The 27,618-nt window shown below is 49.4% G+C and overlaps 1 protein-coding gene across 11 annotated transcripts in view; it reads right to left on the reverse strand.

Annotated features, from left to right (window-relative positions):
• Positions 1–27,618, reverse strand: part of DAB2IP (DAB2 interacting protein) — a 256,241-nt gene that overhangs the window by 81,142 nt on the left and 147,481 nt on the right. Inside the window, exon 1 of one of the 11 annotated variants that reach the window (XM_077306785.1) lies at positions 4,342–4,490. The exons of the other annotated variants lie outside the window; for them this stretch is intronic. The gene's annotated coding sequence lies outside the window, so the exon portion shown is untranslated. Of the gene's footprint in view, positions 1–4,341; positions 4,491–27,618 lie in introns of those variants that run through there. 11 annotated transcript variants of the gene reach the window in all.

Genomic DNA, 27,618 nt, shown 5'->3' on the forward strand with positions numbered 1-27,618 from the left:
CGACCCCACAATCTGCCCTTCTTTTCAGAGCTGTTGTGAGTGAAAGAGGGATAATTCATTTAAGTGATTTTGCACACTCCAAAAATGAACCACCAGGAGTTGAACTTGACAGCCCCCACGCCTCAGTTTCCCACCAGTCAGAAAGGGAGATGTATGAAGAAGAAGAAGAAGAGTTGGTTCTCATATGCCGCTTTTCTCTACCAGAAGGAGTCTCAAAGCAGCTTACAGTCACCTTCCCTTTCCTCTCCCCACAACAGACACCCTGTGAGGTGGGTGAGGCTGAGAGAGCCCTGATATCACTGCTCAGTCGTAACAGCTTTATCAGTGCTGTGGCGAGCCCAAGGTCTCCCAGCTGGTTGCATGTGGAGGAGCGGAAGGAAGAAGGAGAGGCGAAGGAATTATGGTACTTTACAAGCAGCATAACGTGGTGGCACCTCCTTCCCTGCTGAGCCAGCTGGGTCACTCTCATGTGGCAGGAGGGCCACGCTTCAAGCCAAAGAGTCACCGCCAACAACAGCTTGCCGAAGGACGCAGAAGGGCCGGGGCCTGATGACCAAGTGAGGAGCGGAGGGAGTGGCAGGCCACCCCCAGTCCCTCTCTGAAGGCACCCACACCCCGTACTGGTCATGACTTCCCTCAGGAAATGTGCCGACAGTTCAAGACCAGGTGAGCATGAGGGCTGCCCTCTTTGACAAATAAAGCCTCCTTACCCTTCAGCATTCACCTGACAGATAGGAATGCAGGCAAGGCTCTTCCACTCCCCAACATTATCTTCCTGCTAGGGGAGAAAGCGACACCTACTAGATTACTGCCTGCCATGGGCAGAACCCAAGATGGCACCCAAACAACCCTCCAGATTCCCAAGTCTGCAGTTTTTGGCCAGCTTTGGGTCAGAGGGTACTGTGCTCTTTCTGAGTCCTGTACACCACCCAGGGCATAACATAGCTCTAAACGACAAGGCAGGAGGAGCTCCAGGGGAAGACGTGGACCCTGAAAACTAGTTGTCCATTTGCAGTGCACACATGCTCCCACTGAACTCTACTTTTTCTGCAAACTTCTGCAAAACAAGGAAGAGTTGCCGGAAAGTCCCACAGGAGGCAGTCTGGATCACTCTGGAACATTCGGACTGCACACCTGAAGCCTTGCTTCGGCCACATCTTCATTCTTTATGCCTCCCAGTTGAAGTTGGGAGATTATTTTATTTTTGTATTTTATTATTTTATTGTTTTATTAATATAATCCATGAATTTCCAACCAGGGGCCCATGGACCTCCAGGAGTGCACAAAAGCTCTGGAGGGGGCCCATCGTCTTTCCCCTCCTGCCTTAATGGACTTGACCACAATCCAGGGAACCAGTCGCTTTCACTGCTTCCCACCCCCCTCCAAACGTGAGTTCTGTCCTACTCCTCGCCTACTTCCACCTTAAACTACCTCTGGTCTCTCCCCCTCCCCACTCAGTCTTACTCGAGCATGCCTGTTAACGCAAGCAGTAATGTCACTTCCGGGGGCGTGTTCACCTGACATCACTTCCGGGGCTCCTTGAAGTCTAAAAAATTATTTCAGGGGCTCCTCCATGGTCAAAAGATTGAAAAGGGCTGACATAATCCCTCCAGCCCACCTCACAGAGCTGTTGTGAAGATGGGCTCAGAAGCGCTGCTAAAGTGCTGAACATTCAGATTAATTATCACGCAGCTCAATGAACATGAGCCACATGTATGTAGCCAAACCCTGCTCGTTTGGAAAGGCAAGCATGTCTCCCACTTGGACCAGCCGCAGTCACAGCTGGGGATGCTTCGTTTGCTCCCTCTTCCTCTCCCTCTCTCTGACTTCCTTTTGGCCTGATTCACGGGCTGCTTGCTCTGAGCATGCAGCCAAGAAATTGAGGAATAATAGAATCACGTCAGCAGATTGATGCCTCGGAGAAAACAGTCTCCCCCTTCCCTTCAAGCCACATCAGCTCAGAAGTCACAACAATATCATCTCGAAAACAGCTGGAAATCAGGTCCGGCTCCATTGCTGAGACATGATACAGTAACAGGGTACAGTTTTGTCTAGCTGGGAAATATCCCCACTCCCCTTCGCCCTGGCAGGAGAACAAGATGACACTAACAGTGAAAAAGAGAAAGGGGCCTGGCCGCTGCTTCCACTGCACCAACAGTGCGGAGAGATGCCTGCATGACCATTTCAGCACTCCAAGGCCTGGGCATTTTTCTAAAAAATCTTCCCAAATGAATTTATGGGGCTGGAGATCATTCTGGAGCATCCATGAATCAATGGCAGCATGCAATAGTGAGCAGAGTACGAAGACATTGGGGCAGAGAGTTCTGGGTTCAAATTTATTTATTTGCTTCATTTGTGTTCTGCCTTTCACCCCATGGGGCCCCAAATCATTCTCCTCTCCTTGGTTTTATCCTCACAACAACCATGTGAGGTAGGCTGGGCTGAGAGTGTGTGTGGCCCAAGGTTGTTCAGCAAGTTTCTATAGCGCCAGAAGGGATTTGAACCTGGATCTCCCAGATCCTAGTCTGACACTTGACCACACTCGCTCTCCATTCATTTATCATGTCCACCAGATGAGCACTGGGCGTGGTGGACACACTTCTGGGGAATAGTTTCCGTGTGACCGTCAAGGGGTGGGGGAAGGTACAACCACAAGAACAAGAGAGACTTTTACTTATTTATTATTTAAACTCTTTGTGTGCTGCCACAGCCAAAGCTCATGGCAGAATGTAGATCACCACACACACACACATTCTAAACTGCACAATAGGTATTTAAGAAGCCTGTCAAAACACAGCACAATTGTCAGTGTAAACTGATCAAACACCCCAACCCAGTAAATATAGCAGCAGTTAAGGCTTATAAAATGCCACAGAAAACTTTAGGAACAGATAAATAAGTAGCAAAGACTTATATTGGGGTGGGGTGGGGTGAGCAAATAAAACTATTCGGCAAACCCAAAGTTAATGGCCAAAGGCCACCCAGGAAAGGACGGGGGGGGGGGGGGGATCAGGAAGGCTTTTTTCCTGGAACATTGTTCAGCAAAGGGAAGAAGAGGCAAAGAAAAACACCCAAATTGTGATCCTGACGATACAATCCTAAGGGCGCTTGTCTGGATGTAAGGCCCACTAACCTATGTAGGATTCCGAGGAGACCTGCTTAGGAATGCTTTCCGCCTCCTTTGACTCAAACGTGGATGACCTGCACACCCTTGCAGGCAGCTGCGGATCTGGAATTACCTCCACTTCCGGGTTCCAGGCATGGAAAAAAGGCATGCTAATACCCCCACTTTGCTCTCAAGCATGCACAGAACGGATGTGTGTGAGAGCCTGTCAGAGAGGGATCCTTAGAGCAACAACCAAAGTTACGAAGCGTATTAAAGAGACCCTGGGAAGGGAAGCAGGACCCCTCCAAATACAAAACAAAGCAAGCTCTTGCAGGTACTCCTAGTCCGACAGGCCACGTTCCAGGCTGAGCTGCCTTTTAAAGGCTTGAGTTGCAGTTTATCTGAGTCTATATCAGAATCTGTCTAGCGGGGTTCACACAGATCATTAGACGCATACCCTTCGCGTGCAGAGCCAGGAGACGGCTGAATCTCTAGTTCAAAAGCTGCTTTGATAACACAACATGCACCATGTGGAGTCACCCAAAGATCACAGAGGCTTCAAGTACAAAGGACATTGCCTGCTTTCCCAAACGGCAAGGCCCCTACCGAATCACACAGATTTGGCAAGAAGAGAGCCAGAAGTCCTTCCCGGCTACCGTGGCTCGGTAGAACCTCAATAGCCAGAGGCAGTGTACCTCTGAATACCGGGCGCAGGGAGCATTCACAAAGAGCCTTCGTGGCCTGATTGGGAGGGGGCGCTTTCCAAGGTATCTGGTTGGATCGCAGGGCGGGGGCGAGGCGGCCCGATCCAGCATTCCTTGCAGGGGTCCGAGCCAGACGCCAACGCGACCACCCGTCCAGGCGACGAACAAACCCGACGGGCACCCTCGGCGACCACCCGTTTTCGGCCGCGGCGCGCCGGGGGAAACCCGAGGACTGGGACTGCGCGGAGGAAGGGCGGGAGCCGCAAGCGGGGGCTCGAGGCCCGGGCGCCAGAAGGCAAAGGCGGCCAGGCCGAGCCAAATCTTCTCCCTTTTCCTCCCTTCCGAGGGCGGGCGCAAGATTCGCCCGGGAAGCCCCAAGCGGCTTCCCGGGCTCCAGCGCGCCGAGCGACCGGCTCCACGCGGAGAGCGGCTGTGGCAGCAGCCCGGGACGAGCCCCCGTTCCCGGCAGGCAAGCAGCCCGCTGCTCCCCCCAGCCCCCGGTGCCGGCCCGCCGTGCCGCAGAGCGCTTACCTCGGCCGGCCCCCATCGCTCCTCGTCTGGCGCCGATCCCGGCCGAGGCTGCGCTGGGCTCCGCGAAGGAGGGACAAAGGCCCGGCCCCGCCTGCTCGGCTCGGCGCTGCTGAACGCCCGCTGGCCGCCCTCTCCCGCCCGGCCCCGCGCCTCCTCCCTCCGAAGCGACGCCGCTCGGCCGAGCCGGTTCGCACGGCCAAGCGGCTCCGTGCCGCCCCTCCAGGCCGCTCGCTCCTCCCCTTCCTCCTGGGCGCTGCAAGCGGAGTCGGGCGCCGCGCGCTCTGCCGCTGCTGAGTCGACTCCTAGGGAGCGCGAGCCCCCTGGGATCGGGCCCTTCGAGTCCCGCGGCCGGCGCGCCGGTGCTGACCAGACGGGTGGAGAGGTTTCATTCCCCAGCGAGCGGTGCTCAGAGTTACACTGCTCCTGGACACGGAGGCTCCATTTGGGATTCAGCGCTTAGCACTAGCCAGTGCCAGGGATCAACCCACTTCACGCCCCCCAGCCCCAGCCGGGGGGTAAAGCCAACGAGACTGCAAATGGCCCAAAGAGAAGAAGAATATCTGGGGCAATGAGCCCTGTTGATACATGTGCTCTGACCCAGAACTCCCTACACACAGGGCGTGTTTCCTCAGAAATGGAACAGCAGCCCTGGGCACCTACCCAGGGATTGTCTTCTGCTGGATTGCACAGCATATTCCAGGGATGAGTCATGCATTAAGAGGTGCCCAGCACAAATCCACTGGGAAACCCCTCCCAGTTCCCAAACTCAGCGGGACAGCTGGTTAGCCAAGGAGAAGGAAAGGATGCACTCTGTCCATCCCCAGAGGCACATGTTTACAACCATTATTAGAATACATAATTTTGGCATTTAAAATTATTTCTGGAGGCCAGAGAAGGTAGTCCTGTGCTAGCACAAATGACCAGCATGGTCCAAACACTACAGGTCCCACGCACTGTCTTCAAAGCATCAATCACATCTGTGACATTCATCCAACCACAAACCTCACTTCAGGTTTCTCTGGATGAAGCTGATGCACAACAACTGCCACAATCTAGTTCCAAAGGCCCTTAGAAACCCCACTTCTTCTTCAAAAGGGTGAGAGAAATTCCAAACCTGAAGCCACCTTGGTTTTGAAGAGACAGGAAGATGACAGGGAAGAAAACAATCTGGCCACAGAGCATTTCTAGCATGCCGAATGCTTCGTCTCATTCAGGAGCCTGCCCCATGGTAATTCAAAAGCAAAACGGGCAATTGTTCTTTTGCTAAAGGTGTACACAGTCGACATCGTGCCCCTGAGCATCTTCCAACAGTTCAGCATCTATAGCAGTGGTCCCCAACCTGCGGGCCGCGGCCCGGCGCCGGGCCGCAAAGGCCATGGCGCCGGGCCGCGGCTCCCTCTCCCCGCCCCCCCCCCCCCGCAGTAAAAAACTTCCCAGGCCGCAAGCTTGCGGCCCGGGAAGCTTCTTACTGCGGGGAGGGCGGGGAGAGGGAACCAGGGCCGGGCCGGGCCGCGCCCGCGCGGCCCGATCCACGGGTGCGGCCCGCGGGCGCGGCCGGGCGCGGCCCGATTCGCGGGTGCGGCCGGGCGCGGCTCACGGGCGCGGCCCGATCCGCGGGTGCGGCCCGCGGGCGCGGCCGGGCGCGGCCCGATTCGCGGGTGCGGCTCGCGGGCGCGGCCGGGCGCGGCTCGTGGGCGTGGCCCGCGCGGTCCCTGCGGGCGCGGCCCGATGCCCTGCCGGTCCCCAGCCTAATAAAGGTTGGGGACCACTGATCTATAGGGCACAGAAGTCAGGCTGGGCACCAGTCAAGAGGTAATGTTCATGAGCCAGGATTTCTATTCTTAAAACTCTCCAGATTTTAACTCTTGGAAACGGCAATTTGGGGCTGACGTGAACAAAAATGATTTATACTGACAAGACTGTAACAAGACGTCCCCTCCAAAGGCAAAAAGTGAGATGAAGTTAGGATTGAGACAGGAAAAGGGATTTTAAAAAATTGTTCCCCAGTCAACAGGGACTGTACAAACTGATCCTGAATTACACACACACACACAAACACACACACATGGATTCAGTCTCAAAATTCCAGTTTCAATCTCCCCTTTTCCTTCAGTGACTTGAATTTGTGAGTCTTTATTTTGGTGCCAGTTTCAGTTCCCCCCCCTCCACCCATTACACAACCCTGTTTGTGCACCAATGAAGAACACCAGCAAAGGATCCATCAGAACAGAAAGGCTCCTGAGGAGACAATGCCAAGGGGAGTATTTGTGCTTCCCTCTGTGCATCTCCAAGCTGCATCCAGGCACCAACCATCACTGTGTGATTAGCAAGCTCTGAAAAGCAACCTTGTATCATCTTTAAGAACGCCTCACAAAGCCACAGCCTTCCTGTTTGGGTCAGGCTGAGATTGTAGCCGTCTAATTTGCAGGGCTTCCAAAGTCAGCCCATCCCTTACCCCGAAAACACCACTCCGGCTTCAGCCTAACCAGTTTCTTGCTGCAGTTTGTTCCTGCTGATAAGAAGAAGAAGAAGAAGAAGAAGAAGAAGAAGAAGAAGAAGAAGAAGAAGAAGAAGAAGAAGAGTTGATTCTTATATGCGGCTTTTCTCTACCAGAAGGAATCTCAAAGTGGCTTACAGTCACCTTCCCTTTCATCTCCCACAACACACACCCTGTGAGGTAGGGGAGAGCCCTGATATTACTGCTCGGTCAGAACAGCTTTATCCGTGCTGTGGCAAGCCCAAGGTCACCCACCTGGTTGCATGTGGGGGAGCAGGAAATCAAACCTGGCTCAACAGATTAGAAGTCCACACTCCTAACCACTTCACCAAGCTTGACTGACCCAGACTAGCTTCCTGGCATGGCTCTCCTGTTGGCTGGTCTGTGCCACCAAACTACCATGCTGACCAGAGCTCCAGCAGAGGTACCTATTGTCTGAGGAAGTGTGCCTGCACATGAAAGCTCATACCTTGAATAAGCCATCATTGTTCTTAAAGGTGTTAGCGGGCTCAAATTTTGTTGTGCTACTTCAGACCAACACGGCTACCCACTTGAATCAATTGGCTCGTGTTTTTGTATGCAAGCGTTTTCCCAGTTGATGGCAATGTTTGATAAAAAAAATTCCCCACATGCTTGTGATAAAATTTCAAAACCAGCATGAGGATAAATGGTTTCCCTGCTCCCAATCGTCTAGCTAACAGGGTGAGTGGGAAGAGTCATTTTAGGGAACATCTCTTGGCATGTACAAGTAGCCTGCCTATCTTCTGCTTTGTAATTGTATAGCCCTTTGGGATGTTCAAAATACTTCACACATATCTCAGTGCAGATAGTTTCATGCTGCTCTGCCATAGAACAGCGAGATTCAAATCCAGTGGCACCTTAGAGACCAACAGAATGTTGGAGGCATCAGCTTTTGAGCATTAAAGCTCTCCTCATCGCATCCAAGCTTCTCAGTGCTCCTGACAATAGCCCTCTTAATAGAGCCGTAGCACAGAGAAAGGACAGCAAGGCTACCCAAAGGCCACCAGCTGAGAAGACAGCAAAATAGTGTTGCCAGCTCTGGGTTAGGAAGTTCCTGAAGATTTGGGGTCTAAAACTGGGAAAGGTGACGTTTGGGGAAGGTGCTCAGAAGATGATAGAATTGAAAATCTGGACTACCTTACAAGTCTGTTGTAGCAATTACCACAAGATGATGCATGCCCTGACCTGGATGGCCCAGGCCAGCCTGATCTCATCAGATCCCAGAAGCTAAGCAGGGATATCTCTGGTCGGTATTCAGATGGGAGTCCCTCAAGGCAGGGGTAGTCAACCTGTGGTCCTCCAGATGTTCATGGACTACAATTCCCATGAGCCCCTGCCAGTATTTGCTGGCAGGGGCTCATGGGAATTGTAGTCCATGAACACCTGGAGAGTCACAGGTTGACTACCCTTGCTTCAAGGAATACCAGGGTCGTGACACACAGCCACGTAACTCCGAACCACCTCTCCTACCCTGCAGGGCCATCCAAGGTCAGCTGTGAATTGATGGCTAAAAAAAGGGCAAAGCACTTGAAGACTGCAAAGTGCTAGAAAGTGGTCCATAAATGCTACTGTTAGTCCTGATGGGACAAAGAAGGCTGGCCTTTCTTTGTTAATGGCTTTGTTGGAAGGACCGTACAGCCACTGAATCCCTCTTCATTATGAAATGGGGACTGCATTATTATTTATTTCATTAATTTCTATACCACCCTCCCAGCAGACCGGCTCAGCATGGTGTGCAACATATTTACATAAACAGTTAAAAACAATTCATCGATTCAATGAAAACATTTCAGCAGCAGTACTTTAAGGATTAGGTCTTAGTACCAACCAGCGGCCTCAGCAGCCCCAGTTTATAAACTACAACTGCTTCAACCCCAGATAATTATGCCATTTTTGGCATAACACTGGAAGAGGCAGAAAGTCTGCTATTCCCCAACTGCTGTATTCACAAGAAAGCCAGCCCAGCGGGGGCACAAGGCCGAGACAATGACAGATTTCATCTCTCCCCCCCCCCCTCTGTTCCCCCCTAAAATGCAAACTGCAGCCTGAAGTTGGTTCCTTCCGAGTTGGGTTTCCTTGTGTTTATCCAGACTGCTGGAAGAGAGCAGACACCAATCTGCAATTAATTGGCAACCGGCGAGAGCAGACTGCCGGAAGGTAAACAGAGTGGGTGAGCATGGCATATGTGAATTGGCAGAGAGTGGCAGAGACAGCACACTGCTTTTTGGTTTGGTTTTGTTGTTGTTGTTTTAAATAAAAAAAGGGATTCTTCATCAGGAAGGGGGGAGGGATTCGTCTTGATAAATGCAAAAAGTTTTGGAAGCTTCCCAAAAGCTTCTCTACATGGCGTGCATATGTGTGCTTGGCTCTTGTTTTCCAGAAGTACTCTCTCAAATTAAGAGAGCTGATTGAGGACTTTCCGTGCCGACGCCAGGGGAGTGTTCTGCCGGGAGGTACTTTCGGGCAACAGACGACTTAGCGCTCTGCTAAGACCTATAATTGTTAAAAGGCTCCAAAATGGGAAAAGATGAGATGGGGTGCCTTGGGATAAACATAGTCAGTCCCCTGGATTAAAGAGGATGAAGGGAGAGGGGCATAATTCTCAAACCACAGACCATGAGAAATAAATAAAATCAAAGGTTGCTGTGAACCCAGGAGAAGCTGACTGTTGTGTCTCTGCATGATTGAGTACTTTGGTCTTCCCGTCAGACTCTGCAGAAGGCAGGCTTGCTACATTATTTGTTATGAAGATGATGGCATCATTCTATTACCACTGATGCAGAAATCCCGCAGAAATCCCTGCCTTCAGAGGAGACTCCCTCTGCTTGGGAAGCTGCCTGAGGCACTGCAGGGGGAAGGGGACTGCGGGCAGGGCTGGAGGAACCCAGTGGTCAGCTGGGACCACAGCCAGAAAGGACAGGAAGGCCAAGAGGTGTCACTAAAGCCCGTTATGTACGGAGGGGAAGGTCCGCATTCGGGGTGGAATGGCATCACCTAAAATCACCGATAACGCACGGCACCGGCTGCAATTGGCCGCAGATTTGGTGCAGGCCGCCAAAAAAGCCGCGTTAGCGAAACGCGGAAGAAAGCGGAGCAACCACGGCACAACCAGAAGCGGCACCGGAGTTGCCACGTGCATAATCGGTTACTCTGGGTTTTGCCGCCGTTGTGTCCCGTCCCGTGCGTGAGCGGTTTGCTTCGCTTCGTCTCCCTCCGCGTTTTCCATGTGACCCGAAATCGCCGTTTTGGCGGCCGTGCATAATAGGCCTAAAAGGTGCCTCTGGTTCCCCGGGTCTTCAGACAGCCAGACAACCCAAAGGTAAAAGCCAGCTCCAGGATTTTGGGCCCTAGAAAAGGCCCTACCTGGGCCTCACAGACCACGAAGGCAGCGTCTGGAAACCACAAAAGCTATTCATTTATTGGTTAAATGTCTCTCAACTGAAGTTTACACAAAAGCAGCCATTAAGAACCACATGAAAACAAACACACCACTACAAAACAACTCCTGGCCAAATCAATATACCTAACAACCAGCTCATCTATCTGTATTTCAGCTGGCACCTAGAATGAGAAAGGCTACAGGCCAAGCAAGCAACTATGGAGAGGGAGCTTTTGAGGGGAGGCACCAATGTAAAGAAGGTCCCATCTCTGGGGGCCACCAGCAGCTCTCTGTGGGTGGTGATGTACGAAGGAGAGTCTCCACCGAAGTCTTCAACTGGTCAGGTTGTCAGCCCCCTCCTCAAGTCTGAGCAGCCAGAATTTAATGAAGGACTCTTGACGTGACGCTCCTGCTTCTGAGGACAAGCATCTTTCTCCCGCAGAATAGAAGTGAGCCTCTGTTTTGCCAAATCAGATCCTGGGTCTGTCTAGCAGTCTAGTCTACACTGGTCAGCGGTGGTCCTTCGAGGTCCCAGGTAGAGAAGGGTGCCTGCTAAGCCTCCAACTCGAGATTTTGTTAACCCAGCTGTTCTCAACCTTCCTGAAGTCGTGACCCTTCAATACAGTTACTCATGTCGTGGTGACCCCCAACCAAAAAATTAGGCAAGTGTTCTTTCCCAGGAAACTGACCAATGGGTGAACATCCATTGTTCATGATGACTGAATATAAATCGGGTTTTTTTCTGAGTTTCTCAGTTCAGTTCTGCCCCTTGTCCCACCATGCCGATCTCGCTCTTTCCCACTGCTCCAGATAGATGAACCATCTATCTCGATCTACCCCGCAAGGCTGTTGTGTGGATGGCGCCCCCCCCCGGCCAAGCTGCTTGCCCTGCCATGACCCCTGTGAAAGGGTCGTTCGACCCCCAAAGTGGTCCCGACCCCAAGGTTGAGAACCACTGTGTTAAGATGTCAGGAACTGAACCAGGGGCCTCTTGGCTTGCCCTACCACCGAGTGCTAAATTGGAGGAACCGCAGGAATAGCCAAAAAAGAGTCCCTGCATTACATGAGCCAAAGAGCAGCAGATGGTCCAACAGCAGGCCTCTGAGAGCATGACGTGCGGCTGCATGTGGCAAAGCAGGGAAGCCAAGGGAGCGGGGGGGGGGGTGCACTTTCCAGGTGAATTCCCTCCAAATCGGCAACTCCCTGCCAACTTGGGCCATGTGCCAAAGGATGCATGGGAAAGCAGGCAATTAAGGGAGGTGGCCCCACGCTGACCTGGGCCGCTGCATGAAAGAATTTCTATCAGACCTGCCAAATTGTGAGGACAAGGCAGAGGATGGGGGGAAAGCACCTGCTGTACTAGAGAGGGACCGCAGTGGGCCTTTTTCCGAAGAGTGAAGCAAGTTCTTGCCGCAGCTGCAATGCGAAACCACAGTCCTGTCCCAGTGCAGATTCATGAACTTGCCATTTTTACCCCAAAAATGTCATTATTTTACAAAAAAACGAAAGAAATGAAATAGTTTTCGGAGGGCTTGAGGGTAAGCCAACGTTGACTGTTCTTGATTACAGGGCTCCATCCCAGGGCTGTTCGTGGTCACGATCTCTCTGTTTCTGCCTGGGAAGGCCACTGTGCCGGATTCCAGATGTCGAGGCCAGATGAGGGGGAAAGGGCAGGAAGTGACAGAGGCGCCGGGCCATTTTCCTTCTATCTGCACGATTTAAAAAGCTTTTAAATTGAAATGCTTCCTCTCTGATTCAGTTTGCATTGTGGGTTCTCTGACACTGGGGTGGGACCCTGAGGCCTATGCCACAAAATTGTGCTGGGAGGTGCTCTTTGAATGGGTCAGCCACATTCTAGCTTCCCAGACAGAAACACACACTCCATGTTAATAAATTCCCCTCCCCCTCCATTTTGAATTTGGGCTGGCTGCAACCTGACTTCTGCAGTCTGTTTTCGAAACCAAAAGACACCGGGGCTTGAATCAGCCGGAAGTCACACTGGGTCCTCTTCCCTAATCCCAGAAATGTGGTTTGTGCAGGAACTTTGCACAAGCTCAGAGATACTCTTCTGTGCTTCTACTGCTCCCAGAAGTAGGCACAGCAAACAGGTACTGGGTTCTCAGCTAAGTCCTACCGGGGTGAATCCTAATGAAACACTCCAATTTGAGCTGCCAATTACCCCTTCTCACATGGCTAAAGTGGAGCGATATCTGGCTACCTCAAAAACCTGCCTGCCTGCCTTTGGTGATTGGTGGCTCCCAATTGCTGGACTGAGCCTGCCTACCTGTGGGCAGGATGAAGCTTGGTGGCTTTGACTTGCCTGGCTTGTACACTTACATTGCACAACACCCACCTACCCCCACGAGTCTCCAGGACCTGCCCTTTGCAAGGAAAAGGCTATGCTGCCTAGGGCTTCCTTCTGGCCAAGGAAGCAGCGTAATCCTATACAGTCATTATCTTCTAGACATATGGTATCTTGGATGGAGACAGCAAGGTGCAACTCTGCTTAGGATTGCACCATAAAACACACACTGTGCCTAATGGAGCCAACGAGTAGAAGACACTGTGAAAAACTACAGCCAGCACAACTGCAGGCCCTGATGCTGGTCACAGCTCATGTTTCGAAAGGAAGAAGAAAGGAGCCAAAGGCATTTTTTACCATCTGAGCTAGACTGGAAGCTGCTGCCTTTGCAAAGTGCCAAGAGCTGGAGGAAAGGAAGGAGGGCAAATACCCCCCCCCCCCATGTGATAACAAGTGTTGTGAAAAAAACCTGCAAGCCTTTGTTGCACTGACTGTATACACTGATGCAGCACCAGGATTCACAGCTGGGCTTCAAATCTTGCATCAAACATCATCTCAGTAGGAAGTCCTAAAGGAAAGCACTCTACACATGCTCCAAAACACTCTCTCCTCTTTTCATATTTCTATGGTCATGGGCTTGTTTTTCTATTTATCATTTATCTTTTTGCCCCACACTTCATCTAAGGGACATGAGCCTGCATATGAGGCACCTCGTGCTCTTTCCCGTTTTATCCTTACTATAACCTTTTGAGGTAGGCGGCAGCAGACATGCAGTCTGAAAGCTCTGCCCATGAGGCTGGGAATTCAATCCCAGCAGCCGGCTCAAGGTTGACTCAGCCTTCCATCCTTCCGAGGTTGGTAAAATGAGTACCCAGCTTGCTGGGGGGGTAAACGGTAATGACTGGGGAAGGCACTGGCAAACCACCCCGTATTGAGTCTGCCATGAAAACACAAGAGGGCGTTACCCCAAGGGTCAGACATGACTTGGTGCTCGCACAGGGGATACCTTTACCTTTACCTTAGATGGGAAATGCACAACTGGTCGTGGCCAAGTGGGCTTTGAACCCTTGTGTGTGGTCAACGCTGTTCTCAAAAGAGGTCCCTGGTTTTCAAAAAGCACTCTGGAGGAGACTGAGCTTTGCTTGATTCTGTAGTGAGCCCTGGTCCAGGCCAGCTGGAAGTGGCCCTCACGTAATCTGAGTAAATACATTATTCTCTTCATCAGACCATATTTTAAACAGTCTCCTTTTCGTAGTGTCTCTCAGCGAGCCCCCCCCCTCCGCTTTTCTGTTGTGCATAAAAAAGTATCACCTTGATAGATGTGCCTGTCAATGCACCTGATGAAGTGAGCTCTGATTTCCCAAAACCTATGATGGAATGCGTTTTGTTGCACTCTGTGGTGCCACGGGACTCCTTTTGTACTGTGCTGGTCAGGCCCCGGCATAGCATGGAATGGTAGGAAACCCATCCCTCAAGCCCCCGGGCAGGTCGCGAGGGAAGCGTTCAGATTTGTCCGAACTGCAGTGTAACGTTCTTGCCATCTCCAAGGAAGGGAGCCGCACATGATTTGAGGGCAGGCTGGAAATTATAGGGCCACCCTGTGGCCATTGTGATGTGGAAGGCTAAATCTGGCAGACGCAGCGGTTTGCTTGGGCCTTTCTCAGACATGCAATTTCCTAACCTCACAGCCGAATGTTATCGAGAGCAACTCTGGATAGAGACAGGCGTGGCAACCTGCTCTGCAGAGCCCCCCAAGCCCCCTCGGGCCGAGCTTGCAATGGACAGAGCAGGGCCTGCTGCAAGAACCGGGTCCTTGCCAGGCAGTTGTGATTGATCTGGGCCCTTCAAGGCAATTTACGGCGAAACAAATACGGCTTTCGTTCTGGCCTGACCCTTTTTATACTGCTTGCTCTGAGATATTTTGTGTTTTTATATATAATATTATTATTGTGATGAAGGTAATTTCGAAGTTCAGCAAGCAGCTTTATTGCACCTTGATAGAGTGGCCTAATATGGTAATAAATCAGCGAAACATCAGCCCTCAAGTCCTCAGGCCTAAACTAAACAAAGCCAAACCATACCAACACGCTGTCCTCCATGCTTCCCTTGATTTTCCCTCCCCAATGCCTCTCCAACAGGCCAAATTCTCTCTCTCTCTGTATATATAAGTATGTATATGAAAATAACAATATAAAAGGATACAAAAGGGTGAAAGATCTATGTGATCTGAAGAGAAATCAGAGTATGGATACAAAAGGGGGGAAGGGACTATATAACAAATGATATACATCCAAGGTTATTTTACATTACAGGATATATATAGAACAGAGAATATTTCTCTCCCCTTCGTTATAATGTTAAGCCATTTGCTGTAGAACGCAATACTCCTTGCTGCAAACATTGTACATTTCAACTGTCATAACCGAGCAATCTTGCAACTCTTTTTAATGTCATCATTACCACACATTCTCTCCCATGTTTCGTCATTTCTGCATACTGTGGCTATAGCTTTTAATATACAAACTTTTAAAGAAAAAATCTATCATACAATAAGCAATACAGGATTTTTTTTTGTTCAAAATCCTTATAAATTTATATCCCAAAATTGTTCTTGTTCTGCTTCTACATTGGAACACATTTATATGTACTCCAGTACATTTATATACCCTTTAGGCACTTTTTCCTCACTCTAAGCTTGTCTCCTGCTTGCATAACAGACCCTCCATCTCTCCTTTCCAACAATCCACATTCCGTTTGCAAATGCCTTGCTATGTAAAGTGTCCTGTGCACCAATGGCACCCTAGACAAGTGATGTTCAGGTAGCACCTACTGCCTCAAGGGATGCCAGCTGTCCTCCTTCCCTTTCATCACCCCCTTTCCCCTATCCTTGAGAAAACATTCCACCTTCTATGGAAACAGGCTCCCCTGTTCTCTCTGGAGGTACCAACAGGCATCTGCCTGGCAGGACTGCATGGCCAGCCACAAGGCAATAACAGAGGGCCTCCAGGCAGAAACTACAGCAGGGAGTCCAAGCCAGTAATTGTCGGCCTGGCTGTCTTTGGGAGGGGTGCCGTGGCAGGCATTCCATGCCCTTCTGCATCACACCCCGCCTTGCCCTGGAATTTGTGGGCATCCCAGGAATCCCTGAAGAGGGCAAGGAGCAAACGTACCTCCCCCCCACACCCCACAACCATCTTTCTGCCTCCTGGCTCCAGCATGCCTTACCATCCATCTGTGATGCAAGGCAGGCTGCTGTTCCAGAGGATTCATCTCCCTGGCACTCTGATCAATGTCTTCTCTCCCTCATAAGTTCACATCTGCAAGCCATTTTTCCTCACACACGCGATAACAGGAGGGCGAGAATCACACTCTGATATTTTGGCTCCGCTTCAAGGCCACTAGCAGTAATACGCTGGGACAGGTCACTGTACTTTGGGCTACTCAGGGCTTTCTTGTGTTGGACTTAGAAGATGGGGGTTCAAATCCTGGCTCCAAATTAACAGGTTATGCTGAGGAGCAGTAATCAGATCTCCCCATCTATAACTTTAACTTGTAGAACATTAACTTGGTCTGAGGAAGTGTACCTGCACTCGAAGGCTCACGCCTTGAATAAATCTTTGCTGGTGTTAAAGGTGTAATAGGACTCAAGTTTTGTTGTGCTGCTTCAGACCAACACAGCTACCCACTTGAATCTAACCTGTAGATGCAGCCATGGGGTGGTGGGGTGGGAATTCACAGTGAAACCACAAGAGTAAGCCAGAACAGATTTAACCCTCCCCGTCATGTCGCTTCCTCAGCAGAATCTCTCACAACTGTAATCATCTCCACTGACAAGGAATTTTTTTTTATACCTGCGTTTCACTACCCGCAGGAGTCCTAAGGCAGCAAACAAACACCTTTCCCTTCTCCCCACAACAGACACCCTGTGAGGTAGTTAGGGTTAAGAGAGCCCTGAGAGAACTGCTTTGTGAGAACAGATGTAACAGAACTGTGACTGGCCCAGGATCACCCAACTGGCTGCATGTGGAGAAGTGGGGAATCAAACCTGGCTCTCCAGAGTCTGCCACTCTTAACCACTACACCATGCTGGCTCCCACCTGCCTTCGTCATACCAAGGCTAAAAGCAGCTGGGATTTCTACTAGGGAACGAGTGTAGGGGAAAAATTCAAATGTGCCTTGTCTCAATTCAGGCTTCCTCTCTGCTTCTTTTTAAGGTTGATGTGTATGTTGGAAGATCTCACAACACCTTTAACATCATCTACCATTTTTCCTTTAGATGAGGGTTCAAATCTTCCAGCTCACTTTGGGACAAATGATAACTCTCAGCCTAATTCGGTTATGGTAAAGGGAAGGGGAAAGATGGCTATTCTTGTTGCCCTTCAGGACTACAGAGGAGGATAAACATATAATTGTGAGTAAACATTTTTGGAACCCTTAAAAACGTTACCCCTCTGGCTCTGACAAATACTACTTGAATGGGTACGTACCAATAAGAAGACAACGGGACTACCAATGTTCAATGTGTTTTTCTGACATTATCTGATTACAACAACCCTTTAAGGTAGGCCTATATTACTCTCCCAGTATTGCAGAAGGGAATATAGTGAGATAGTGACACAGGTGAGATTTGAAGCAGGGACCACCCTGAACTCTGCTTATTTGCTCAGAGACAAGCTCCATCTTTTAGATCTGTTATAGATGCAGATGATCCCTGCCAAACCCAGAGAAACTTACCAGACTCTATCTCTCCTGAATTTTAGAAAGAAGGTTAAAAAAAATGGCTCTCTTTCTAAAAGCTTGTTCAGCTAGAACACTGAAATCAGACAGATCTTGAAAGGAACAGGAAATTCGGGATGTAAATTCCTACACAGCCATAAATCGGTTCAGAAAAGAGTACAAGCACATTCAATGTGCTGTTCTATTTTTCCCACAGGAGAAGAATCACTCTCAGCCGCACAAGTGATTTTGGCCCACAATGGCTGCTGATTTACTCCTTGTCCGCTCTCAGTTCCGCTCAGGATTTGGAAGGTCATGAACAGGCAGAGGCTGGTGTGCTCCCTCTCCCTTCTTCACTACTTGTGCACCACTTTGCTTCCCGTTTCCTGCTAAGTCGCCATGGCCTCTGAATCAGCAAACCAGGTTCACCACTGAAGGGCAAACAGGAAAGAATCACAGGGCAGTGGGTCCGGTTAGAAACTGAATGCCGGGTATGAGTTAACCAAACCTGACAGAGCACCACAAATGCTGGCAGGGTAGAGGAGCCCCTCCTAGCCACATTTTATTCATTCATTATAGAAAAATTCCTGTGCTGCCTCTCCAAACCTACTGGAGGCGGCTCACAACAATAAAACAAAACCAAGTAAACAGGCAATAAAAACAAAATGCCCAGATGGAAAAGTATAAGTGAAACAAGCCAAGACAACGACACGAAGGACTCCAAGCAACATGTCAATAAAAGCAAACCCAGAGCATAAAAGCACATAAGGTGGAGCCATAAAGCAATCCTGACACACTGTCCTCCCGCACCCAAGAGGGCGACTCCTCACTGAGAAGCAGGCCCCCGTCTTTCCTGCCTCTGTGGAGCCAACCAGCCTTGGTCCCCTTCTGTGCTTCTGCTATTCCACAGGGTCAGCCAAAGAGCATATCTGACTGTGAAGCCAGCTGCAGTGAAAAAGCCCTGGAGCCCAGCAGCCCTCCCAAGTCCAAAAACGCAAACCCATGTGCTGCTGCAGCTGCACCAACCCGTGTCCCTGTTTCTTAATGACACCGTTTATCTCACACATTGGCCCCAAAGGCATCCCTCTTGGTAGGGGGGGGGGGCGCAAGCTGCCCTCAGACACAACAGAGACCTCAAGAAGTGCCATCAGCCTGCTCTTCAGACCCCCTTCTCTGATTTCTCCTTCCAGAAGATTTGTTGGATGACTCATTGTGTGTGTGTGTGGGGGGGGGGGGGGATAAAAGAATGAATCGGGGAAGCAAATCCAGAGTCTTTTGACAGAGGTACACAATTTAGAAGTGGTTCCTTTTACCCTGATCTATTCTTTGGTCAGCTGGGCAGAGAGGTGTGGAAATATTCTGTGGGTGCCTGAGGAGTTGTTGGTGGTGGGGACAGCATTAAAAGGTTGCTCTAGGCTGCCTCCACTGTAATGATACTCTGATTCCAGCATTCCATCTGAGTCTACCAAAACCAACAACCAATGGAAGGCAGTGGAAATCCATGATAAACATGCACAGGGAAAAGCAAAGGGTTGGTAGCCGGGCGGAAGGGTGCCTGGCTGTAGCTTCCCCTCTGTCCAGCAGCTTCAACAATAATAAATAATGACTCATCAGAAAAGGCTACCCAAAACAAGAAAAACCTGACAATAGGAGGACATTACAGTCTTATATACTGGTAACAAAAGTGAGGAAACAGGTATCCTGCCTACCAAAAAGATGAAACCTGAGATCCCAGACACAGGGAGGGGAAAACAGGCCACGGCAAAGAGCCTGGCATCAAAAGAGTTTCATGAACCATTCTGATGTTGCCCACATGCACCGTTCCCTGTGTGGAGACGTCCTCGGCAGTCACCTGTAGGAGCCTCCTGGCAAGGTCCGTCCAGCCCCCTTGGCCTCCCCCACTTTTCAAATGGGAAGACTTGATTCCTTCTCCTCCACCTCCCCCTTGCTCAAGAATCCAGTTCACATCTCTGGTTCAAGGAGACCTTTTCAAACACCAGGATGCCTTCCGGATCCTGCTCCACAAGGAGCCATAAGATATTCACACAGTCCTGGAAGACCTTCAAAACCCTTCAGTTTGCCTGCACTATACAAAAGAAAAATAACTTTTCCATTAGTTGAAGGGAAGGGGGGTGGGGTGGTTGAATCCCCTTCCCCCAAATGCCAACTTAAAAGGTGTTAGAGACTCTTAGTGACTGTGCTACGGGTGGGGAGGAGGGAATGAATCGGAGACGGGCCCAGGATCTGTTCTTTCAAGCTGCTCAACTTTACATTTTCCCCTTCTTTAAGTTGGGGGGCAGGGGGGGGGATGACAACCCTCTGCTGTTTTCCAAGGTCGGCAAAAGTTTGCATGAAACAATTTTTAATTCATGACTTTGACTTCCCAAAATACAGACACTTGTTAACCTTAGAACATCTGCTTGAAACCGAATGTAATTAGCAAGGGAGAGAGCAAAGGAAGATTTGAGCTGGGGGGGGGGGGGCACCTTTCTGTGAAGAGAGGCTGGGAGCTCCAGCATGCTTTGAATACAGAGAGAAGACAGGGGGGGGGGGGGGAACTGGGCTGCTTTCGTGAATCCAGTGGGGCTCTTGCAGACAGAAATATTAATGGAGACATTTAGAGAGCTTGGAAACAAGCTCTTTTAAGCTGCCAGTATAAAGGGTCATACCGTTTCAGACCTGTAGTTCTACTGGGATGGTAAATGCCCTATGCTCTTAGAATCTACTTTCTTTTTTTTAAGTCACTGTGAATATTATTAATGTATTATCTAGTGTCCCCAAACACCTTACATACATTATAGTCTTGTAATCTTACAACAGCCCTGAAAGGTAGGCCAGAATTATCATACCCACACTGCAGATGGGGAAAAGAGAGACAGCTTGCTGGGAACAAAAGGGGAAATTCCTGGGTTGTACCCTTTGGGTGGCCACTTTGGGTGGCCCTCTGGGTGTTATCAGGATGGAACCAAATGGGTCAGAGCTGATTTCAAGTCCTGATTTCATGGACTTTCTTCAGCCTTCAATAGAAGCCATTGGGCAGTATAGCGGTCAGACAAATCCAGGCCTAGTCGGTAGCAATGGAACTGGCTATAAAGTATGTTTCAGGGTGAAACCTGGCATTAACTGCAATGGTTGGTAGCAGCTAAGCAGAGCCTCTTTGACAGGGGACACATTGCAGGGGGAGAGGGCTTGCCTACAGCCACTGCTGTCCCAATCCCACAGGGAATCTGATCCCACATCTGCAACATAATATATTTGGGTCCTGGGCCGCTATTCGGTTCTCTCTAAGGATCCTTGCTACATAAGAAAGACCCTCATTTTAGAGGTGGATGGGGTGGCTACAGCAAGCCAATAAGAGAATGTTGTTGTTGTTGTTGTTGTTGTTCTTCAATTTATATCCCGCCACTCCCCAGCAGGCTCGTGGCGGGTATTTACAAACGATCTCAGCAATTCGATTTGGATCTCTGCTTCTAAAGGGCCAGTAAATAGGTAGGAGGATCCTCCAACACCACTTTTATTTTTTGTAGAAACAGCCCCTCCAGTGTGCCGAGTGCCACAAGGTGAACCCTTGGTGCAGCAAGACTCCGCTCCCACTGGGGCACATCAGTAACTTTCTTAACCTGCCCTTGGCCCCTTTTCATTTCCCACACGCCATCTCAACTCCACAGTGGGAGGGGGAGGGCTACTGTGCAAGCAGCACACCAGACTACAAACGGAATATCTTGCTGCACCAGAGTGCTCCCTGCCAGTTATGCTGGGCTTCCCTAGATACTCCACAGACTGCTCTGATGAGTGGGAAAATTCAATATGCCCAGGGCTGTGTATATTGTGAATTTAAAAGATTTATTTTTTAAAAAAAGAGCAGGGGGGTGGAATAAAGGAGAAATTCAAATTCTGCATCCAAGTAAATCATCTTCTGTACCAAGAACATCTGAATTGCACGGCTGCTCTTTGGGTGTCATTGATTCCGCAATCTTTTTACCATTTTATGCAATTTTGCTACACATCTTAAAAGGTATACTGGGCACCAGTGTTCTTCCCACTGGACCTCTGGGATTAATATTTTATTTATTTAGGGAAACAGTACATTACCTTTCGTTTCTAAATAATTCTCAAAATGGCTCAGTATGTATTTTTTTTTTGTAAAAAGAACCACCAGCACAAATATGTACATATAGCAGTTTCTCAAAAAGAAGCCAGTTACAATAAGAACAAACAACAACCTGCAGTGAAAGTGAAAATCATTTTTTAGAAAAGAGTCCTGCCAAGTCTGGAGAAGGTCAGAACTGAAGAAATGGACAAACTTCAAGGGGCAAGATGTTCCACAGTTCAGAGGTCCCAGCTCAAAAAGTCCTCCTCAGTTCAACTAACACAAGGCCTGCAAAGCAAGGCACCAACACATAGCTAGGGTCGTGGGAGCAGATGGGACCCTCCAAGAACCCTGGTCCCATGCCACGGTTCGACAGCTCTGATAGCGCCCAAGATTTCCGCTCACATGGCCCAGATATTTCTAAGCACATCTTTGTAAACATGAAGGCTAGAATCCCCCTCCCCCCAACCCCATTCAGAAATGAAGGCAGACATTCTGAGAACTCTGTGGCCAATTATCACATCCTGTGCTTTTCCCCCCCTTCAGTTTTGGCTAGAAGAGGGGCTCACACGGGGTCTTGGATAGACCCATCCTGGAAAACTACAGAGAAATGGTGTGCAAAGTGTGTAGTGACAGCTAGGGGACTGTAAATGGATGAGTTAAAAAACACATCCCGCCCACTGACCAAAGGCTGCTGCTTCAGCTCCTCACCCATCAGAATTGCAGGACCTTCCCCACCAAGCGGCTAATGCATCCCAGCCGGTGCTCTCCCATTCCACACTTTCCAGTGAACAAAACAGTTGCATTTGTCTTTTCCGTAAATGTCCTCAGAGACAAAGGCGAAGAATGATCATTGCTGCTTGTTTCTCCCTCCCATCATCTAATGGACGAAGCAGCCCTTAGTTGTATCCCCCCCCACCCTCCTTGCAGGAAGGATTGCTTGCTATTTCCTGCCTGGAGAAACAACAGCCTAGTGCAGTCATGGCCTTGATTTCAGTGGCATTGAAACCACCACCTGGACACCAGTGCATGGATGCAAGGCTGGCCTGTTTAGCACTGGGTTGCCAAGCTGAGCTCCCAGAGGACTCTGAAGTTCCCCAGAGGCCAGTCAAAGAGGTTCTCCACCTGGAAATCTGCCAATTCTGAACAGTTTTCTCTGAACAGCAACATTGCCCACCATGGCTGATCTCCCCCTTTATGATGCACCTGAAGGAAAGTGGGTTGTGCAGGCAATGTGCTAGAGTCCCTGGGCAGATGAGTCAATATGCATCTCTCCCTGCCCCCCCCTCCCCAAAAAAAGAAGATTGATCAGAAATAGTAGCATTAGTCTGTTCACAAGGATGGCAGGCTCAAATAAGAACAAGCAGCCCTGCTGGATCAAGCCAAAGATCCATCCCATTTTCCAAAGTGACCAAGCAGAGACCTCCAAGCAGAGACCTCTAAGGAGGCATGGAGGCCCAAGGATTCTCCTGTTGCTGACCCACAACAATTGGCATTCAGAGATATTCTGCCTCTGAGCTGGTTTCATTTAGCCGTTGTACCAAATTGCCAAGGATGATCCTGTGCTCAGTGACTTTGTCCTAATGATAGTCATCTAAGCAAGTGGGCAATCCTACAACTTGTAGCAAAGAGTTCCAGAAGTTAATGTTGCCTTGCTTGAAGAAGTGCTTCCTTTTGTCTGTCCTGAATCTAACCACTCCCTTAGCCTGCAGTTCTCCCCTAAATTCCCCACAAAGGATAAATCTGAAGGAGGCTGGAACTGTTCCAATAGTGGCCGTACGCTATATCCCGAACAGTACTGGAGACCAAAAGAAAAGACAGGACCACTGTTGACACTGTGAAACGTTCCTTTTCACTCATCTGTCAGAGTACACTATCTGGTTCCTGCTCCTAGATTTACACAGCTGAGATGGGTGTGCTCAAAACAACATCTATTTAGTAACAAGCAGATAAAGGGGTGGGAACAACCAGTTTCAGGACAAGGGAGCTCATGCAGTCTATACTTCTAGCCAACAAACAATACTAAGAAGAGACTTCACCCCATGAGACTAAACCAGCCCACAAAATTATGGGGTGGGGAGACCATTCCATTGCAATGTAAACAATAAACTACACGAATTTGAAATGAGCTATCAGAGGAGTTCACCATCTAGACTGGAGTCCGCCAAGGAGAAATGGCCTCTCCCCTAATTTTTAACATTCTAGTTGATGCCATTATGAGAAAAGAACAGACATCGAGTTTAATATGGCCAAAACAACTTCCTGACAGATCTAATGTTTGCAGATGATAGTGCCATATTTGCCAATAGAGATACAGAGGCTACTAACATCAGTGGTCCCCAACCCCCGGTCCGTGGATAAGTCAGTACCGGGCCGTGGCTCCTCCTTGTCCCACTCCCCGGCTGCTGCCTTGGGGGCTGCCCTGCCTCTCTGCCGCTGGCTCTCCAGTGGCTGCCATGGCTGGGGCTCCCCCTCGGTGTGGCACTGCACAGCTGCTGCTGGCAGCGCCCCCCAGCGGGCGGTGGGAATTCAGGGGCACCAGCGGGAAAGCAAGTGGAGCAGGGGCTCAGGTGGCGGCAACATCCCTCGGCAAACGACTACCCCCCCCCCGGGCCTCAGTAAAATTGTCAAGTGTTGACCAGTCCCTGGTGATAAAAAGGTTGGGGACCACTGCTCTATGACATTGCCTACATTAGCCAATCTTACAGCTTAAAAATAAAGGTGAACAAAACCAAAGTCATAACCACAGATGGATCACAGACAAAAGTATACCTCAACAGAGCCCAAATTGAGCAAGCCAAAGAATTTAAATACTGATGCTCATTGATGCAAGAAAAGAAAGTGTCATCTACCACAGAATACCACAATAGGATTGGCCACGCAACATCGCCCTATGCCTTTGTGCTCTGCGGGTGAGAATCTACTGGTTGTTCCTGGCCCTAGGGAAGCGTGCCTAGCCTCAACCAGGGCCAGGGCCTTTTCGGTCCTGGCCCCTACCTGGTGGAATGAGCTCCTAGTTGAGCTGCAGGCCCTGCGGGATCTTCCAGCGTTCCACAGGGCCTGCAAAACGGAGCTCTTCCACCAGGTCTATGGTTGAGGCTGGGGTTGGCGAGGTACATCTCCTGCCCCCTGGGTTTTTGAAGTGAACATCGTTGGACCTCCTTTCCACCCTCCTTAGTAATAAGGGGTAGGAAGGGGATTTTTTTCCACCATGTTGTGATGGATTTTAAGTCTTTTAATGGGTTTTTAAAGACATTGTGACTCGCCTAGAGCTGCTTAGGGAGTGGTGGAAAATAAATAAATAAATAAATAAATAAATAAATAAATAAATCAGCCTTTGCTACACTCAAATGGTGCCTTTGTAAGAAGACAAGCATCTCTCATGACCAAAGATCATCTCTTCTGGACACTAATCCTGCCAATCCTCCTATATGGATCACAGACTTTACTAAAACATGACATAAATAAACGTGAGACCTTCTAAATGTAAAGCCTGAGGCAGATTCTGGGTGTCTCTCTATGCGATCTTAATAGAAACAAGGCAATTCATACAAGATGTGACAAACAGCTGCTATTTAAAGAAGAAATCCAAAAGCGCAGAGTGCAATGCTTTGGCCACATCTGCAGAAGGAACACCAGCAGACCGCCTCATCAATTCTTCTGGCAAGAACAACCAACTGAATGGAAGAGCCAACAACTGGTGCCAAAGAAAACATGGCTGAAACAGATCAAGAAAGACCTTAGAAACCAGCGACTGACTATCCACAAGGCCCAAACTACTGCCACCAATCGCCAAGAGTGGAAACATATTATAAACAAGGCAGAAAAATCCAGCGGCACCTACAGCAGCGTATTGGCTGAGCGGACAAACCAATTGCCAGCTAAAGAAGAAGAAGAAGAAGAAGAAGAAGAAGAAGAAGAAGAAGAAGAAGAAGAAGAAGAAGAAGAAGAAGAAGAAGAAGAAGAAGAAGAAGAAGAAACTATATGCACTGTTCTACAATTGCAGACAAGCTCTACTATTTGGGGAGGAAAGTTATCTCTCTCCACTTCCCACATTCTGTCCACAATTTTATAATTCCCTATCGTATCTGGCCCTTGTCTTTCATAGATTAAAAAGCCCAAACTTCTGTCGTACAGAGGGTGCTCTCCAGCCTCTTGATCTTTGAGAAATCAAGTATTTTGGCAAAAAATACATCAGGGAATCCCAGGGAGAATTTAGGGAACTTGCAGTTTGTAACCCCTGTCAGACTGCAGGCTATGGCAGCTCACTTCATGCTCTTGAGCCAGGAGTGTATTTCATGTGTCCCCCCGCCTTCCATCCACAATTGAATGCACTGGATCGGCAGTTGTACTATCATGAGATGTCAGCTTCACAGATTTATTTATTTTATCTTATTCTTTATTAATCACATTTGTATATTGCCCTCTCCTAAGGCTCATCCTCTTGATCCCCAAGGGTGTTTCTCAGGCTGCTGGGAAGCCACATCCCCAAAGGCTGCAATCTGACAAAATTTCCCATTCCTTAATCCTGCAGCGCACCCAGCCCCGTGTCGTTTGCAAAACCTGCAAGCCGAGAAGAGATGGCGGCTGGATCCCCGGGGTCAATTATCCCCTATCGTCAGACAAAGCCCAGGCTCTGTAATAGGGCCCTTAAAAAGACGAACGGTGGGTCCGAGTCGTAAATTTAGGCAGGCGGCATTAAAAGCTTCGGCTTCTCAATGGAAACACTTACGAGTGTGGGGCACGTTAACTGTTCAATCCATACATATATATATGTTTTAAAAAGAGAGTCTCTTTCGCACGGAGGATAACCTCCCATGTAAATTTATAGGCCTGTTGCTGCTGGCGCTTCCACTCTTATTTAATTTCAACTTGCTTTATAGCAGGCAGGTAAATCCCAGCCAGCAGCACTTTCCAAAGTAATTCCGCTTAAATGCAGAGCAGCGAGAAGCGTCTGGCGTCAGGGGCCCAGAAGGGACTCTAGTCGAGAGCTCTCCTCTCTCCCGCAGGTCTGTCCATGAAACCGTCGCTTTCAAAACCAGGCTCCCTGTCCCCGGGCCCAACACCACCAACCTGCACCATTGGTCTATCCCACCTCTTCTTCAGTTTGGTGTAGTGGTTAGGAGTGCGGACTTCTAATCTGGCATGCCAGGTTCGATTCTGCACTCCCCCACATGCAGCCAGCTGGGTGACCTTGGGCTCGCCATGGCACTGATAAAACTGTTCTGACTGAGCAGGAATATCAGGGCTCTCTCAGCCTCACCCACCCCACAGGGTGTCTATTGTGGGGAGAGGAATGGGAAGGCGACTGTAAGCCGCTTTGAGCCTCCTTCGGGTAGGGAAAAGCGGCATATAAGAACCAACTCTTCTTCTTCTTCTTCAAGATGCAGCATACGCCAGCTTCCTTCCCCCATTTTACCAGCTCAGCTGTGATACAACGTATACTCCTTGGAACCCGGCTGATCAGGGATTCGAATTCAAGCCTGAGCCGGCAACGTCCAGCATTCATGCCACACTAGATCTCAGGATCAGTACTTTCAGCAGAATTCAGTAGTAAACCTTTCTTCAAACTGAAAGCCTGAAGCTGCCTTATCCTGAGTAAGAGACCATTAAATAAGCAAATTCGAAGTCAGTATCGTCTGCTCTGACAGGGTCTCAGTCTCTTTCACGTCACCTACTGTCTGTTCTTTTTAACTGGGGGTGCCTGGGATTGAACCTGGGATCCCCCACACGTAAAATTGATACGGCCAGGCCACCTTCCCCCACTGTTACGGATGGCAGAAAGATAATACACCATGAAGTAACGCTTAGAATGGTCTTCCAAATGTGCTCTTGGCCGAGGACCAGCATTACAAAAAAAAAAAAAAAAAAAACCTGCATCACTTGATTCTGCTGAACTGGCATTATCCTCCTTCCCAGAATTTCACAAACAGGACATGCTGATGGTCATTTCCTGTTTGTTCTGGCACTCCAAGATACACTGCCTCTATACCCGGAGTTCCTTTTCAATGTCATGTAGTAGCCACTGGCCGACATAATTTTTGTGATCGTTCTATGATCTGCCAAGACAGCTAAAAATTACTTGCTACGTTCACAAGCGGTTGACCTGATTCAGAGGATAATGCTTTGATGACCTGCTTGTGGGCTCCCCAAAATTTTGAGGGTAATCAAATAATGACAGAATCAATGGACCCTGATTCTAATCCAGCAGGGCTCTTATATTTTCCCTGGATTTCTTTAGTCTTTTGAGAGAACATTGTTGGTGGTTATAG

The sequence above is a fragment of the Paroedura picta genome, chromosome 12 (assembly GCF_049243985.1).
Source record: "Paroedura picta isolate Pp20150507F chromosome 12, Ppicta_v3.0, whole genome shotgun sequence".
NCBI classification, from domain to species: Eukaryota; Metazoa; Chordata; class Lepidosauria; order Squamata; family Gekkonidae; genus Paroedura; species Paroedura picta.